Here is an 18,854-nt window from a genome sequence, read left to right as displayed (position 1 = left end):
ATCTACAGGAAGTGAAATTCTTCTGCTCCAGGCAATATTTATTACCCATGTAGAAGCCTCATTGGTTTGGTGATGGTGAGCTAACAGGGTATGGCCTGAGTTATGCTCTGAGTAACTACTGTTACTGCCTAGGATGTGAACGATTCAGGGCAGGACAAGTCTATGTGCAGTGGCCTAACGTGAGGTACGGGCTGGTGTCTAGCTTGTCTGTGAAGGTGGGTTTGTTTTTTCTGCTTTTATTACACATTAAATCAGATGAACCCAAAGACGCTAGTTTTTACTTTTCAACAATTTTTAAAATTCTAGCAGGGAATATTGATTTATTTTATTGATTCTTTTAAGATCTCTTCCAATTCTTTAGTGTCTGCTAGTCAGTGGCCTCAAAAATTGAATTTTCACGTGTTGCCTTTGCCACTTAACATTATCAGAAGCTTCTTGAATGTTTACTAATGTACGTGTAACTCCTTTCATGCTTGCTGTGTTTAATGTTCCTTTTGTGTTAGCAAAACTCGGGAATGTGCTGATGGCTGACTTGCAGAAATAGAGATTTAGGAGAGACATAATGAAGAACTTCCTTACAACACGAGATATTAAATGCTGAAAAGACTTTTCAATTTCTTTCTGAAATAAGTCAGGGCCATAAGCACTTAGCCCACTTGGGAGTCTCCCCGAAAAGTCTCTGCAGGCTTCTCTGGATTCCTCCGGCCCAAGACCCAGGAACCAGGGCCTGGGACTTCTGTGGCTCCTCCCAGGGCTCATCCCGCTCTGACGCCCCCGGCATGAATTTGTCCTAACTGCGTGACTCTCAGTGTGATGTGGTGGCGGTGACGGTGTGTGTCTTCCTCAATGTGTTGGTTGCGGTGGGAATGGTTGGGCCAGAGAGTTGAGTAGAGAAGAGGCGGGAGAAAAATATAGGAAATTAGGTTTTTCAGAACTGCACAACCAAGGATTTGCACACTTATTTATGGGAGTGAGCGGTGAGCTTGGCTGACCCTGGATGCTTTTCTGTAAGGGAACCAGCAGCGGGCCGATCACTCTGCGGCTCTCCAGCGGGGGCCGCCCTCCTGCGCGGAAAGCGGCGGGGGGCACCGCGCCACTCTCGCGGGTCTCTGCGGGGCCTGCGACTCCCGGCGCGGTTCTCGGGCCCCCCCTCCCTCCACGGGCAGGGGCGGAGCCGAGGGGCCCACACAGCTCCCTCCGCTCCAAACGGGGCAGAGAACCAGAGGCGCGGGCAGCCGGGGGGCGCGCGTCCTGCACACCGCAGGCTCGGGTTCTGGGCAGGGAATAAGGCAGAGAAGGGAGGCCTGGCGTGGGGGCGGGTCTGGCCCTGGGCGAAGGTGAAGCGCCGACACGGCCTCCTGCGGGGCTGCGGCGTCCCCTCCCGTGGCTGTCATCCTGTCCCCGTGGCTTCACCCCCGGCCGCTGTGAATCCAAGGCCGCGCGGACACACCTGCCAGGCAGGCACAGGAGCAAGGGGCTCTCGGACTCCCTGGACACGAAAGCCGCGTCCACGCCCCCGGGTTAAAGATTAACGCCCAGCCTCGCCGGCATCTCTGTTAACAACGCGATCATTCCCGCTGGGAGCCAGTGCGCCACCGCCGCCTGGGTTCCACTCCTGAGCCTTACCCTCTTTAAGGCTCCTTCTTCATAGGTCAGATGGGTCTCAGGGGTCCTGACCGCATAGGGTTGCTCAGGATGGAAGGCACTCGGCACCCGGTGTGGGCAAGTTGTGCCTGCCCAGTAAATATTAGCTACCGTCTCACAGGACCTGCCTCTCTTTTTGCTGCCCTCACACGTTTCTAGTCTCTCTTCCATCTCCATTGTTACTGACCCAGGGTTGGCTGATGTAAGTGAAAAACGGGTGCAGTCAGTTACCTAAGTCATGCAAATGCTTTAAAAGTATACGTGTATGTGTGTATGGATGTATATCAGCCTCGGGTATATAGAGGTGAAATACCATGAAATACCATGTCAGCAAGCACTTGTGCAGTTTTCTTCGGATAACAAGTTTGAAGACACGGCCTCTACGGGTTTCCTTCCCTTCCCTTCCCTGTCTCTCTCCCTTTCTTCCCTACTAGAGCTTTCTGGGCCCATCGCCAAATAAACTACTTGCTCTCAAATCCCAGTGTCAGGGTCTGATTCTAAGTGAAACTGGAGTGCTGGTAACCGAGCATTTTTTTCCAGGACTCAGGATGGAATCTTACAGGAGATACACAGCCCTGTAAAAAGTTAGAATTATAACGCAGCATCAAGTTGTGCTTGATCATTAAACTAACAATGCCTCCTTTCTTCACCACCCCCATGTTTCTGGTGCTGTGATGTGTGATGTTATGGTTCTGATATGTAATATTGTGATATGGCAGATAGATTCTAAGACTTGAATGCACAAGGAGATTTCCTGTGACATAAGTAATTCTCAGGCCCTATGTAGTGCAGGCTTTTAAAAAAATCTGGTTCAGCAGCCAAAAGTCATTAAAAATTAATGCTAGTATTTCCTCTTCCAAAGAATGCTAATGGGAGCATTTCCTAAAGTCCGCTTTTCTTTCCTTCCTTGTTTTCTCAGCTTTTTGAGAGTGTCACATTCTCTCTTCTTGCCCCGACATCTCCCAGCTTCCCCAAAATTCTGACCCAAAGTCTTTTCTTCTCTCCCAACAGACGCTCCTGCTAGCTCTTAATTAGGTAAATCAACGTAGCCTCTCCATATGCGCTAATTTTCTCTCAGCTCCCAAAGTCTCCCTAATAAAGAACTTGAGAGCTGACTCAACTGTCCCCCAGTACAAAGTGGTGAGCGTGAGGGAGAGAAATGAGATTGCTTATACATAATTTTCCCCCATTAAACTTTCTTCACAAAGATATTCGTAGTCTGAGATTCACTGGAATTATCCAAAGCTTCATCCAGGCCTGATTGACCCATCATTTCTTTCCTTTTCTCACTGGTGTGGGGATAATTTCCTGCATTTCCTACTGTGCTGCCTGCCAATTCTGGCAGTGTCCATTAGTGTCCCTCTTGACAAACTCGGATTTGAAAAATAGGCAACTAAATCTTCATTTATTAGACGTGTTTTTCTTTTACTAACAGCTGCCATCTGTTCCTCTCCACCTCAATACGACTCCCCCTATCCCTCCAGCGTTCTCTTCGGACATTTTCATCCCAGTTCCTTTTTATTCAAGTGCACATTCAATTGCAAGACAGTTTTTGAAAGAGGAGGACTAAGAAGTAACAGAAAATAGAAATGATAATAAAATATTACGCCCAAAATAAAAGAGACATGGGAAGAGTTTCTTTTTTTAAAGAGAACGCATAAACGACACATGAAAGGTTGGAAAAACAAAGAAAATAATTTTTTTTAAAAAAGATCTAGATGCAGGAAGGACTATTATGGAATGGCTGGAAATGGAATAGTTATTAATAATAACCAAATAGCTGGAAGGTTGCCTGCAGCAGAGATGAAGAGAATAAATCAGAAGAGAAAAAACGTTTGCCCGATTCTATTTTGCAGATAGTCTTTTAAAATGTATGTGTCATTCAGATTTGTTTTGATGTGTCAGTCATCTCTAGCATTAATCCTGGGCTTTGGATGCAACTTAGTTGCATGACTGGATGTATTTTAAGATCTGCCATGTAGGTTATATTCTGATTTACTTGCTTACAGTGAGCTCCTAGCTGGAACACAGTTCTGAATGCCAAAGAAAACCGAAGGCCATTTCCAGTTCAATTTCCATCTACGAAGTGGTCAAAGAAAACTCCAGTCCTTGAACTTGCATTCCAGTCTCTTATGCGCTGTTTAGAGATTCTGCAGGGGCTTCATGCCTGACCTCTATGAGGGATGAAGGGCATTTGAGATCCAAAATGTATTGAGGTTGAGTTGTTATCACGTTTTTCATTTGCCCAAGTCCTATCAAAAAAAAAAAAAAAAAAAAAGATGCTTTTCATCATTTCATATAGATGAAAACCAACATTACCAGCCTGTTTCAAAGGCAAAATGCATTCTGCATTGTATATGAGTTGGATAATGTCAAGTGTCTGTGATTGCAGCGTGGGAGTTGTTTTGGTCTGTTTTATTTTGACTTAAGTCAGGAAACAATAAGTATGTTTGTCATTTTCTAAGCAATATGGTCCAAAAGCACTTGTGGCTGGTGGTCTTTCATCTCCACGGGGCATTCCACCCAACAGTCACCATCTGCCAGGGATGCCTATGAATGTCAAAGTTCTGCTAGGTTTCTCCGAAGCCTACTTCTGCTTTCAGCAGCTTTGAATAAGCTACAGGGCCACAATTTACTTCTATTGTCATTTCTTCAGGGAGACAGAGAGAAATACATCTGCCACGTTAGACAAGAAGCCCATGGGAAGAGCATACACACAATCAGAACAGCCAGAGCAGGATTATGCAGTTCAGCTGCAATCAGAAAGTGGGGAATAAGAGAGAGGAGAAAAGCCCCCATCTCGTTATGTGTAACGCTCATTTCTGAGCCAGTGTTTGAAGACAGAGCATGCTTTGTGAGAAAAACATGTTTTTTCATCAGATAGGATGTAGTCAACCGAGAATTAATCATTAGTGAGCCATTAAATAATTAGTTGTAAATTGTAACTAATTTCTGACTATTAAAATGACATTTTTTTATACCTGGGCTCCTATAATTCCCCATTTTAAAATAGTTACCAAGCTACACACTGGTAAGAAAAAGACAAAAAAAAGTTCCAGTAAGTTAGCTTTGGCTATGTAACAAGCCATTAAGACGTAATAGATTACCACAAAAAGTGTTTATTAGTTCACTATAATCTGGGTCAGACATTTAGGATGAGTTCGGCTGGGTGGATCTTCTGCTTGTCTTGCCTGGGGTTCTTCATGTAGAGATAGTCAGCTGATGGCGTGAGCAAGATCTGATTGGTCTTGAATGGCCCCACTCATATTTCTGGTTTTAATGCTGGCCGCTGTCTGGGAGGTACAAGGGAGTGGGACCTGTATGTCTCCAACAGGGTAGCCTAAGTTTATTCACATGCTGGTGGTCACAGCATTCCAAGATGCAGCAACAGAGAACAAGCCCCCGTGCAGAAGCGTTTTTCAAGCCACTGTTTATAGCATGTTCACTCTATTCCATTGGCTAAAGCAAGTCACATGGCCAGGCCTAGGGCCAGTATGGGCAGAAAATCTCAAGGGAGTGAACAGTGGGAGGTGGGGGATAAATCAGGGACCTTGCTCCAGCAACCTACCACAGATGTGTTCTTGAACATGCTTTTTGGTACAGCCAGACCAAAACTCTAGGGACTTTGAATCATGTAAGCATGTATCAAAATGGATCTCAGCTAACTTCAAATCCTTCTTTGGACAACTTAAATTCAGAAACGTGACTTTTTTGGGCCCAATGTCTCATGACTAATTGATACTACATTAATTTTGAAGGTATTGGCAAGCATCTGGAATCAGTGATACAATAGTTTGACTTAATTTTTTGGATAGGAAAATTTATTAATAATGGGGAAAATCTATCAGGACTAAAGAGTCTAGAAGATATTTTCAGAAAGAAAAGGCAGAGCTCAGATGGGCAGGTAAACAAGCAGATGTAATGAGGGAAAACCAACTGAAGCTCAAGGTTTTATGTTTCTCTCATATTATTTTTAGATTCATAAGGCAGAACTTCTCAAACATCCATGTGCATATGGAGTGCCTTTCCAGGGAGAGCTCTTCTACTGCAAAAGGTGTGTGCCCAGGAGACACTTAGCTTTGATCCATGTTGTTTTCAGAAATCATGTAAAACTCATAGGACATATTCTGAAACTTGAATTCCTCCTCCTACAGTGAACCTCAGGGAAACTCCTTCCCTCGTTCCCAAGACGCGTCCTCCTGGAATCAGTGTCTTCTTTTCATAACTGCCGTTATCCACGGCAGCAGAGAAGAGACGCGTTCTCATGTCTCCACTCCCTGGCCAGCCCACTTGGTCTAAAAGGGTTTTGTACCCAGGTCAAGTTCCTTAGGAAGCACCAATCCGGGGATGAGGAAGTGAGACAGGAGAGGAAAGAAACACCGTAAAGTGTATATTTTTGAGGAAATTACCAGTGTGGGCAACTGGGTCTCAGGCTTGCTGAGGACCTCTGAGAAACTGTGGAGAACATGACTCAATTATCCACCCAATGGAAAGAAAGTTGGGTGTTTATCTGCAAAGTCCCTGTCAGGGACTGCTGGAGTGTGCTCAGGGAAGATTAGTTCTCCAGCACGTGACTCTTTCTTAGGCACACATCAAGTGAGTCAGAGAAAAGCCTTCAGGCAGAGACAGTCTTTGGGAGTTTCTAAAAGCCACTTCCAGCTTGCAGAAGAGAATGCAGAAGGAATATGGGCAAGGTTAGAGTCCTTCTGCCTTATACATCCTTGGAGAACTAACCAGAAAGTCAGGACTGGCTTAAATGTGTAATGGTTGTGACTAAAACCAAGGCAAGCACATGAAAAGCAACACATTATTAAAACAAGCAAAGTGGGGGCATCAAACAGCCCTGTTGATTATTTCTGCTTTTCCCCCCTTCTGTTGGCTGATTGGGTTATGCTGTCTTTGTTATGCCAACCAGTAATGTCTCAGCTGCCTTAAATAAATTGCTTTCAACATCATCCACCCAAGTTACTCAACAGGAAAGCGGCAATTTTTTTCATTGTTTTCCATTAGGAAGCAGTATTAGTTAGATCTGGATTTCAGTCTGTCCCTGTAGTCTCTCAAAACTGTGACCTTGGCCCAGTTATCCTCTCTCAACTTCAGTTTCCTCGTCTGTTAGAAGACGATAGCAATTCTGACCACACAGGATTGCAGTGAAAGAAGTATGGCAAGCAGCTCACCCATGAAAGGCGCACATGTCCTCCCTCTTCCCCATTCTCTAATGCTCTCCTCACTGCTGAGGACTAAATTCAATTCTACTCAATCAGTTTATGTTGAAGTTTTACTTTGTGTGGACTCTGTCTTGGATTGCCTAGCAAGTATAGAGCTAATAACCCTTTTCTTCTAAAAGCTTTCTGTTTTGGGGAAAGACAGGCATATAAAGCTCCAACAAAATCAGGTAATGATAAGTACTTCTTTCCGTGTGAAGAGCACCATGCTCTGACCCTACAGGGAGAAACAAATTATCCTCTATTTTCTTGTAATTTACATAACAGTAGTTGATTCCATCATGCACACTCAACTGCTAGTCTCCAAGATTCCCACCAATTGCTATCTTCAACAGAATTATATTACACATGAAAAAACCTCTCACTAACCTCTAATTGATTCCAAAATTCCAAGACTATGAAAAAGAGTTGAAAACAATCTAGAAACTGCTGACTTGTATCAGGCATAGATTTATTCAGACAAAACAGAGAGACAGCAGGTTTTTGAAGTGAGATTGTTTTGTCAATTGGGCATGACAAAGGAAGAAAAATAAAAATTATTCTTCGTGCTCTGAAAATCTTCTCTCCTGGGATATATGACTCTGTTACAGTACCTGGCATTTAGTGGTGTTTAACCAATGTTAGTTTTCTTCCCTAACATTGGTTAAACACCACTAAATGCCAGGTACTGTAACAGAGTCCTCATTCATCATTTTATTCAATCTTTTCTACTCTCCAAAGGCCACAAAAGAAACCTGTCGATTAAGCAAAGCTTATCAGACTTACTGCAGTAAGAGAGAACATTGTCTTAGTGGAAAATGGTCTTATGAGCTGGGTGATTTTGAAGTTGGTCTTGCAAGTCAGGGAACTTGTTGGGACTGGAAAAGTTTATGAAAAGTTTGTTTACTTTGCGTTGGTAGGCACATGGAGGCAAGGGTCTTGAAGGGAGTATTGATGAGTAAGTCATCAATCTTGGTAAGTAAGCCATTTCATTGGTGTTATGGGATAAATTGTGCCCCCCTAAAATTCATATGCTGAAGGCCCAACCTCCCCTCCTCAGAATGAGACTGTATTTGGATATAGGCCTTTGAAGACGTAATTAACGTTAGGCCATGTCATACGGGTGAGCCCTAATCCAGTATGACTTGTGTCTTGGTTCATTTGTGCTGCTATAACAAAATACCATTGACTGAATAATTTATAAAGAACAGAAACATATTCCTCACAGTTCTGGAGGCTGGTAGGTCTAAGATCAAGGCCAGCAGTTATGGGGTCTGTGAGGAGACCAGTCTCTCCTTCCAAGATTGCATCTTGTTGCTGTATCTTCCAGAAGGGAGAAACACTGTATCCTCACACGGTAAAAGTGACAGAAGGACAAGAAAGGTGAACTCTCTCTGATGCTTCTTTTATAGGGCATTAATTTATTCATTAAAGTGGAGCCTTCATGATTTAATCACTTTCCAAAAGGCCCTACTTCTTTTTTATTTTATTTATTTTTTTTTTTTTGAGAGAGAATTCATTTTGTTGCCTAGGTTGGAATGCAGTGGCGTGATCTCAGCTTACTGCATCATCCGCCTCCTGGGTTCAAGTGATTCTCCTGCCTCAGCCTCCCTAGTGGCTGCAATTACAGGCGCACACCACCATGCCCTGCAAATTTTTGTATTATTAGTAGAGACAGGGTTTCACCATGTTGTCCAGGCTGGTGTTCAACTCCTGACCTCAGGTGATCCACCCACCTCCACCTCCCAAAGTGCTGGGATTACAGGCATGAGCCACCACGCCCAACCAAGGCCTTAAGTCTTAATACCACCATAATGAGAATTCAGTTACAACACAAGAATTTTGAGGGACATTCAGACCATAGCAAATAGCGTCCTTATAAGAGGAGATCTGGACACAGACACACACAGAGGGATGACCATGTGAGGACACAGGGAGAAGACAGCCATCTGCAAGCCAAGGAGAGGGGCCTCAGAGGAAACAAAACAAGCCATCGCTGTGACCTCGGACTTGTATCCTCCAGAACTGTGGGCAAATACATTTCTGTTATTTATAGCCACCTGTTCTCACAGCCCTAGCAAACTAACGTAATTGGTGCTTCCAGGAACAGGAGGTTAAATAACATGCCCAAGATTACAAAGCTGTTAATGCGGAGCCAAGGTTCTAACCTCAGTCTACTGAACTGTAAAACCAAGTTCTGCATATTTTAAACTTCCCTCTGAAGCAGAAACAAACTATAAATAGGGACTAAACAGAAAGTAACTAAAGCTTTGTTATATCTTCTTTCAATTGCTCAGTTTTCCATGGGCAGCACAGGGCACTCTTGGTGTTTCTTTCTACAGCCTCCAGCCTAGGATACCATTTTTAGTTTATAAGGTGTAAAGGCCAGCTAGTGTTTTATCCAGGTGAACTGACACTCTTGTGTCCCACCCACTCTCCTCAGGCCTGACTATTTCTGGGCGCAGAGATTCTGTGGTTTCCAGCTGCTAATACCTGCAACCTTCACCTGAGGCAGTTCCCACTTGGCCCTTGTTCAGGGCAGATTGGAAGTTCTGGGTAGGGAATGCTCCCCCACCAGAGAAGCCCTCAACCAATGATAGATGGTAGTTGGTGGATAAAAAGTCCAGTTCCGTCCTCCCTCACATGGAATGATGTCGAGACATGTTCTGTTCCCAGAATTTCCATTGACCCCTAGTTATGCACAGTAGTAACTGGCCTGATAACACACCTTGTATTGGCTGCCTTTTCTCCCCTGTTAGTGCTTTTTGGGGTCGCCTCCTAGGTAAATGATACTCAAGTTCTTGTCTTAGGGTCTTCTTCTGGAGAAACTCAAATGACACCAGGCTACAACTGCTAGCTCCAAAATGAGTCACCTCCCCTCTCCAATACCTCTGTATGGACCTTTGGGTCTCTTAGGCAAGTGGCCACATTCTTTAACATGACCTGGAAGAGCTGGCATGATCTGGCATCTACCTGTCTGTTCTTATCAGGGTTCTTCAGTTTAACAACAGAAGTAGAATCTGGGTAACTAAAGCAGAAAATGAATTTATTAGAAGGACATGTCTTACAGAATCATCTTGGGAAGGTGGGAACCAGACTGATTTAGAGATGAGTATCCAAGGCCCTGCCATAAGAACCATCAACTTAGGACACCCCTGCAAACCCCAAACCACCTTGGCCCTCATTACCTTCTTCCTGCTGCCAGATTCCACCACCCATATACTCCCCCTACTGCTGAATGCTCAGCTAGCCCCTGTGGAAGTCTCTAATCAGCATGTACCTTCTTGCCCCTCCCGAGTTACAGTGGCACAGGGGCAGAGGTGACAGTGGTCACCCATGACTAAGCCTAGCCCTTAAGTGGACTCCTGTGATTCCACTTGACCTCTTTTGCTTCTGTCATTGCAGTGAGAGGAATATGCATGGGCCAGGCCACTGGTGGCCTAAGAAGAACATACCTGGACTAGCCCACTTGTTGCTTGAGAAGGACATGCCTGGGCTAGCCCACTGGTATCCTGAGAAGAGCATACCTGCGCTAACTCAATGGTGGCTTGAGAAGAACATGCCTGAGCTAGCCCACTGATGGCTTGAGAAGAATATTCCTGGGCTAGCCCACTGAAGGCTTGAGAAGAACATGCCTGGGATAGCCCACTGGTGGCTTGAGAAGAACATGCCTGGGCCTGATATGCTTAAAAAGCATGCTCCTACGGTGCACAGAGAAGGATTTATTCCTCTACTTCAGTGTCTGCAGAAGGAAATGGGGATGTCCCAAATAATCAGGGTGCTAAATTATTGGGCTGCCAGAAGACAGACCCCCTCCTGCCTCACAGGCCCCTCCCCTCACAGGCCCCTCCTCATCCTGATGTCCAACCCTACCAGGCTTTGTGCAGGTTACAAGGCCACCATGTTTCTCCCTGCTGCATAGTGTGCTCTCCTCTTTGCATAGAAGGCCCCCTTCTTCTGCCCAGTCAATTCCTCTTGGCTGCAGAATTCAGGTCAGCCTTCCTCAAAGAAGATTTCCTGAGACCACAAACAGGTCAGACCACCCACAAATGCATGCACAACAGCATTCCTTTGAGAAATTCATCTCCCTTGTAATTGCAGTGTCATTCACATCCCTCCCAAGAAGTCAGTTCCCTTTGGGTCCGGGCTGTGTCCACTTTTACTCACGCTATGTGCTCAGCACCAAGCAGAATACCCAGCACATATTAGGTACTAGATAAATAGCTATTGAAGAGATGAATAAGTGAATAAAAACATTTATAAACTGCTTAATTTTCATTTTTCACAAATCACTACTTAGTTTGTAAACAGCAAAAGACATTGTCCTTTTGGCTCAGAGATGAGGCAACTCATATTTTCAATGAGAAAGATGTTCTCTCATGACAGACACTAAAATAACCCAATGGGGAAAGTGGTCACCTTGATTACATGTTTTCAAATAAATTTTTTTTTTCTTGAGACTGAGTTTCGCTCTTGTTACCCACGCTGGAGTGCAGTGGCACGATCTCGGCTCACTGCAACCTCCGCCTCCTGGGTTCAAGCAATTCTTCTGCCTCAGCCTCCCACGTAGCTGGGACTACAGGTGTGCGCCACCATGCCCAGCTAATTTTTGTATTTTTTAGTAGAGACGGGGTTTCATCATGTTGACCAGGATGGTCTCGATCTCTTGACCTCGTGATCCACACGACTCGGCCTCCCAAAGTGCTGGGGTTATAGGCGTGAGCCACCAAGAAAAATTTTTAATACCAAATATTTTTTAAAGTTTTTATAAAGCCTTCCATCTATTCAATGGTAGCTGATATCTCAATTAACTATTGCTATATAACTGATATCTCAATTAACTATTGCTATATAACAAGTGTCACAAGTGTCCAAAGCTCAGAGGCTACAAACAACCATAATTGGTTATCGTCCATTCATCTAGAGGCAGACTGGGGTGAACTGATCTAGATGAGGCTCAACAGAAAGTGGCTGTGCTCCACATGCTTCTCATCTTTCTCAAATACTGGTGGGCTATCCCAGGCATGTTCTTCCCAAGCTGCCAGTGGGCTATCCCAGACATGTTCTTCTCAAGACTTCAGTGGACTATCCCAGACATGTTCTTCTCAAGCCACCAGTGGGCTAGCCCAGGCATGTTCTTCTCAAGCCACCAGTGGGCTATCCCAGGCATGTTCTTCTCAAGCCACCAGTGGGCTAGCCCAGGCATGTTCTTCTCAAGCCACCAGTGGGCTAGCCCAGGCATGTTCTTCTCAAGCCACCAGTGAGCTAGCCCAGGCATGTTCTTCTCAAGCCACGAGTGGGCTAGCCCAGGTATGTTCCTCTCAGGCCACCAGTGGCCTAGCTCATGCATATTCCTCTCACTGCAATGACAGAAGCAAAAGAGGTCAAGTGGAATCACAGGAGTCCTCTTAAGGGCTAGGCTTAGTCATGGGTGCCCACTGTCACTTCTGCCCCTGTGCCACTGGCCAACACAACTCAACATAATCAAGTCCAAAGTCAAGAGAGGTTAGTACCTCCATCCAAAATGGGTACAGCGAGGGATGAAAAATCAAAGCCAACAAGCAATCTACCTCAAGATTAGAGATTAGGTAAATGATAAGAAGCATTTAGAAAAGCAAATGGCCAAATGGCAATCAAGTCTTCCATCAGCATGTAGGTGTATATGCCTTTGAAAAGCTGTCAGAGACAGTACTCCTCAAAACTGTCAAAGTCATCAAAAGCAAGAAAAGTCTGAAAATTGTCACAGCCAAGAAGCACCTAAGGAAATACAATGAATAAAAGTAACACGGAATCCTAGATGAGATTATAGGACAGAAATAAGACATTTGTTAAAAACTAATTAAATCTGAATAACAAATGGGCTTTAATAATAACATATCAACAGCCGGTCATTAGTTGTGAGAAACGTACCATATATTAATAAAAGGGAAAATTGGGTAAGGAGTATATGGCGACTCTGTACTTTCAACTTTTCTATAAATCTAAAACTATTCCAAAATTTAAAGATTGTTTTAACAAACACAGCAGTCAGACAGAATGTGGTTTAGGACAGCAGGAACTGTTGCTTGTCTAACCTCATCAAGTTCTTAACCTTATTACAACCGTACAAATGATGGATTCGTTTTCTAGGGAAGAAAAAGATCTTTTCTAGGACTCTGAGACCAAGGATTTATTTGTACCCACCTGAGACATGTGTTCAGAGAGGGATTGGGGTGCATGAAGGGGGCTCCTGTCAGAATCTCCAGTCTGGGGAGGCCAGCTGCCTGGGATGTGGGGCTGCCTGCCCTCAGTCCCTATGCGGCCTCCCTTTGGGCTCCTTCCAGCCTCATTCCAGTGTGATCTTACTCCTCTCAGCATATCTGTGGTCTTCTCATCCCTCCCGTTCTTCTGTTTCATCTATGTAAAAAGATTGGATGAATTCTAGACCCAACTCCAAACTCCTATTAATTTTGCAGTAACACAAGGTAAATAGGCTAAAAGTCCACAACTACAACAGCATCATTTATTTTTCAAAATCTAATTGAAGTCGTAACTTCCTTCAAAGAAAGTTTCCTTAACTGCTACAGCCTTCACAGATTCAGCCTTCCTCAAGGAAGTTATCCTGAGACCACAAACAGGTCAGATCCCCTGCAAATGCATGCACAACAGCTTTCCTTTGAGAAATGCATCTCCCTTGTAATTGCGGTGTCATTCACATCTCTCCCAAGAAGTCAACTCCCTGTGGTCGGGGCTGTGTCAACTTTGGCTCACCCCTGAGTCCTCAGGACACTGGACATAAGCAGGTGCATTTTGCGGAGGCGCCCAGCCTAACTGTAAGTCTCCTGAAGGCAGGGACCAACATGAATACATACTGTATCTCCCAAAGATTTAGAAAAATGCTGGATCGTGTGCCGCGCCCCCACCCCACGCCGTAAATACCAACGAAGGAAGACGCTCTCCGCCCTTCCCCTCTCCTCCCTGGGGCAGAGCTGCTCCGGGACCCGCTCGCTGCCATGGCAACGCGGCGCTCCCTCCCAGAGACCGCGCTCCACCGACTCGTGGAGCAGCTGCTACCGCTGTGTCTCCGCCAGTGCCATTTCTGCTTCCTCGAATTTTAAATTGGCCAGGATAATACAACAAATTAAGGTATTTGCTGGTTTCTATTACCATTTTTTGGTAAATCACTTTTTCCATATTAATGCATGGGAAAGAGATTGCCAGCAAACATACCATTAATTTCACTGAGAAAAAGCTTTAACTGCTCAGTCATGTTTTTCTAATACAATTCAATGCTTCCAAATTTATTTACTGCTGCCTCAAAAATCCCAAGTAAATCACGCTTTTATACACGCACGCGATGCCCATGTTGAGAAGAAATTTGCTAAGCGGCTGTGTTTGTTGAATCCTGAATCTGCCTCTCCACCTAGAACAATCCCACTGAAATGAAATGAATGCTTGCAAAGATTTCTTACTTCCTCCTTTAAAGGGTTCCAGTTTACGGATGGTAGGAAAATGAACAAAGGGGATAAAAGGAAGCAAGCTCATCATGCATTCACCAAAGTGAAATTTCCAAACAGTAGTTACAAAGCATTTTTGCATTTAAGTGTCATTACAGATTTGGAAATATATTTTTTTTTCTCTGACTTCTCCCAGAAAAGTTTTTGGGATTTGGGAATTCTATGTGTACATTTTCCATAATGGAGTTTCCTTCCCGTGTATTTGTGTGTGTGTATTATATATATATATATATGTGTATGTCTGTTACATATTTTATATGTAATATATAAATATTATCCAACATATATTATGTAATTATATATTATACAATTACATGTTATTATAAAATTATACATAATTTTATATATTGTAGAATTGCATATAATTATAGAATTATATACAATTTTAAAATACATAGACAAGTTAATATATATTTATTATCAGTGGGGATATTTGTAATGCAAATAACTACTTGCAACTTTAAATATCAGCTTTACTGCTACACTGAATGTTTGGTGAGAAAGGGTGCTATTTATGGTAAACGGAAGAGGAGAGAAGGAGGCAAGTTCAAAGCTGAAAAAGATGTTTGAGACTATTTTCCAACCTAATGCCCTATTTTACTGGCCTAGAAGATGAGGTCCAGATGAAAAACTTACTTGGCTAATAACACACTACCAACTTGTGGCTGAGCCATGAGTTAAATGATGAAACTGAAGGAAAATCACTTGGATTTCTGCATGGGAGTTGTCAACAGTCATGAAATTACACTCAAAGACTCCAGTGCATTCAACTAAATGTCAATTAGTATCTAAACTTTGCCAGAACACAGCAAACAGCAGAGCTAAGACATCCTGTGGGTGCTCCTCCCTCCCTGCAGCCTGGCCTGATCAATTAGAGTTCTTTGGTTTCCAGAACATGGTTGCTATTTTCCTCTCCAGCTCCATTAGCAGGTTGGAAATGGCACATTGGCTTTTTAATTTAAAATAATAATAATTAAAATACTAAACACAGTGTTGACTAAAAACAAACCATTATTCTCCCTTAATCTCTTAGGCTTAGTAATTTATCTTTGTATTTGGCAAACCTTCAAAAGGAGTAAATCAATGTTAAATCCAAAATTTAATGACTCGAGGGTTTTTGGAGAAAAATAAACCTACTAGTGCATCACAAAAAAAGGCAGGGACTGGATAAATCTGGGCTGTTTTACAAGTTGCTGTGTTCTACCACTAAAAAGAGGGTTATCAAAACTATTGCTAGTTATATATAGGCTAACCCCCAAACATCTTAATTTCCTTACAAGTCATCTTTAACTTTTGAGCTTATAAAAATGTCCCCAATTATTCAGAAGCAATATCATTTTATATAGAGTTCTACACTGCAAACCCTGTGTGAGTATTTCTCCACATGCTTTGTCTAATATTTAAATTGAAAGACTTATTACACACATTGAAGACTTATTACACATAACGGTCCAAAATAGATGGTTACAAAGTTTAAAAATTTCTCTCTTTCAGCTAACACGTGAATATCTTTAACAACTGACAAACTACATAGGCAAGATTGTTACACAAAATGAAAATTTTTTAAAAAAACAATAAAGCAAAGCATGTTTGCATTAACTCATTTGTTTTGATCTTGTCCTGTATTCCTAAAACTCACAGAAGGTAATCTCTTATACAAATAGATGATTAGTGTAGAAAATTCAAGAAGTATATGAAGGAAAAAAAGAAATCTCCCTCTGGCTGAGGCCTGAGTGACTGACCTTCAGCAGAGCTGCGGCTACCACGTTCTCCAGCGCCCCGTCAGCCTGGACCTTGCAGCCGCAATGGATTCAAGTTCGAAATATGGCACCTTTGAAAGATATTACCAGGTGACTAAAGTCCATCAAAAACATCCAGAAAATTACCAAGTCTATGAAAATGGCAGGAGCAGCAAAATATGCCCAAGCTGAGAGAGAGCTGAAACCAGCTCGAATATGTGGATTGGGATCTTTGGCTCTGTATGAAAAAGCTGCTATCAAGGTGCCTGAAGGCAAGAAGAAAGACCTTATTGGTGTGTCCTCAGACTGAGGACTGTGTGATGCTATTCATTCCTCCATTGCTAAAGAGGTGAAAAGTGAGGTTGCTACACTAACAGCGGCTGGGAAAGAAGTTATGCCTTTTGGAATTGGTGACAAAATCAGAGGCATACTTTATAGGGCTCATTCTGACCAGTTTCTAAAGGCATTCAAAGAAGTGGGAAGAAAGCCCCCTACTTGTGGAGATGTGTCAGTCATTGCCCTTGAATTACTAAATTCTGGGTATGAATTTGATGAAGGCTCCATCTTTAATCAATTCAGGTCTGTCTTCTCCTATAAGACAGAGGAAAAGCCCATCTTTTCCCTTAATACCATTGCGAGTGCTGAGAACATGAGGATCTATGATGATATTGATGCTGACGTGCTGCAAAATTACCAAGAATACAGCCTGGTCAGCATCATCTACTACCCTCTGAAGGAGTCCACCATTAGTGAGCAGAGTGCCAGGATGACAGCCATGGACAACGCCAGCAAGAATGCTTCTGAGATGACTGACAAATTGACATTGACATTCAACCATACCCTCCAAGCTGTCATCACAAAGGAGTTGATTGAAATCATCTCTGGTGCTGCACCTCTGGATTAATGAAAATCAAGTTCCATCCTCAGATAAGACGTAAAGAAGGAAAATTCAGCCAGCTGATTTTGTTTTTAGCTTACTGTTGTCTTTGTCAGAAGAAACTGTTCCTCCATTGTTTGCATTACCGAAGACAGCAAGATATTTGTAAATTATCTTACAATAAACAACTTAACATAAAAAAATAATAAATCTCCCTCTCTATGAAGCACCTCTTTCATCTCCACACCCCAGAGGTGATCATTATTATCCTTTGTTTGATATCTGTCTTTTTATAACAGTACTGGTTAATAAAAATGTAATGTGAGCCGCAACTGTGTGCATAATATTAACTAGCCATATTTTTATAATAAAAGTAAAGGAAATGAGTGAACTTAATAATATATTTATGTAATATAGTATATCCAAAATATTATTTCAATATGTAATCAATATAAAATTATAAATGAGATATTTTGCATTTTTTTGTGCTGTCTTCAAACACCAGTGTGTGTTTTATACTTGGAATACAAATCAATTCAGATTACCATGTTTTAAGTGCTCAGTAGCCACACAGGGCCATGACTACCTGTGAGACAATACAGCTGCAGACCTTCCTTTCTATATGAGAGAGAGAGTCTGTGAGATAGTACATCAGCTAAGTATTCTTCGCCGGATGCCATGGCTCATGCCTGTAATTCCAGCACTTTGGGATGCCAAGGTGGGCGGATCATGAGGTCAGGATTTCGAGACCAGCCTGACCAACATGGTGAAACCTTGTCTCTACTAAAAGTACAAAAATTAGCCAGGTGTGGTGGCACGTGCCTATAATCCCAACTACTCAGGAGGCTGAAGCTTGAAAATCGCTTGAACTTGGGATGCGGTAAAGTTGCAGTGAGCCAAGATCGCTCCCCTGCACTCTAACCTGGGCAACAGAGCGAGACTTCATCTCAAAAATAAATAAATAAATAAATTTTTTCAAAAAAAGAATCCTTTTGCTGCTAAGAACAGAAGTAACAATGACAAATCATAAAGGTTTCCATCACCCTAAGTAACAGGAAGTCTACAGATGGCCAAGTCCGAGGCTGGACCAGCAGCTAACAATCCAGGCCCCAGTTTGCTATCTGCAGTTGTCTCAGCCATCCCCTGTGGTTGTAAGATAGTTGCTTCAGGTCCCAAGAGCACATCTTCCTACTCCAGCCCCTGAAGACAGGAAACAGAAGCATAGCTGAGAAACAGCTCTTTCTTCATTCATTGTCAGATGCCCCCTTTATAGCTCCTGCTCAGAACAGATCACATGGCCTTCCCAGGTCTGAAGGTGGGTGTCTGGCTATTTTAGCGTCCACAGTGAGAAGGAGCAATAGGAGAAGGGGATTGAGAATGGTTAAAAGGTAGGCACCCGGCCGGGCGTGGTGGCTCAAGCCTGTAATCCCAGCACTGTGGGAGGCCGAGGCGGGTGGATCATGAGGTCAAGAGATCGAGACCATCCTGGTCAACATGGTGAAACCCCGTCTCTACTAAAAATACAAAAAATTAGCTGGGCATGGTGGCGTGTGCCTGTAATCCCAGCTGCTCAGGAGGCTGGGGCAGGAGAATTGCCTGAACCCAGGAGGCGGAGGTTGAGGTGAGCCGAGATCGCGCCATTGCACTCCAGCCTGGGTAACAAGAGTGAAACTCCGTCTCAAAAAAAAAAAAAAAAAAAAAAAAAAAAAAGATAGGCACCCAAAGAACTGGCGTGGATAGATCTAAAAGTAGCATTCCTGACTCAAACAGCATGCCTGCTTCAGAGTTGGATGGACTCTTCCGACACACTTCATGAGGGCTGTGCCAATCACACTTCCTCCAAAAAATATGTAAAAGAATGTTTCAGCACATCTGCAGCATGTTGGGCATTATT

General features: G+C 43.3%; 1 protein-coding gene and 1 pseudogene across 2 annotated transcripts in view; both read left to right on the top strand.

Moving 5' to 3' along the window:
- Nucleotides 1-18,854, top strand: part of PCSK2 (proprotein convertase subtilisin/kexin type 2) — a 221,293-nt gene that overhangs the window by 55,126 nt on the left and 147,313 nt on the right. The gene's annotated exons all lie outside the window — the stretch shown is intronic.
- On the top strand, nucleotides 16,133-17,153 carry LOC108292077 (annotated as a pseudogene). Its single transcript, XR_001820133.2, has one exon. The product of XR_001820133.2 is annotated as an ATP synthase subunit gamma, mitochondrial-like (transcript).

Source organism: Cebus imitator, unplaced genomic scaffold (genome assembly GCF_001604975.1).
Source record: "Cebus imitator isolate Cc_AM_T3 unplaced genomic scaffold, Cebus_imitator-1.0 Scaffold475, whole genome shotgun sequence".
NCBI lineage: Eukaryota > Metazoa > Chordata > Mammalia > Primates > Cebidae > Cebus > Cebus imitator.
Note: the sequence above shows the minus strand (reverse complement) of the source record. Positions and strands in the feature narration are given on the sequence as shown.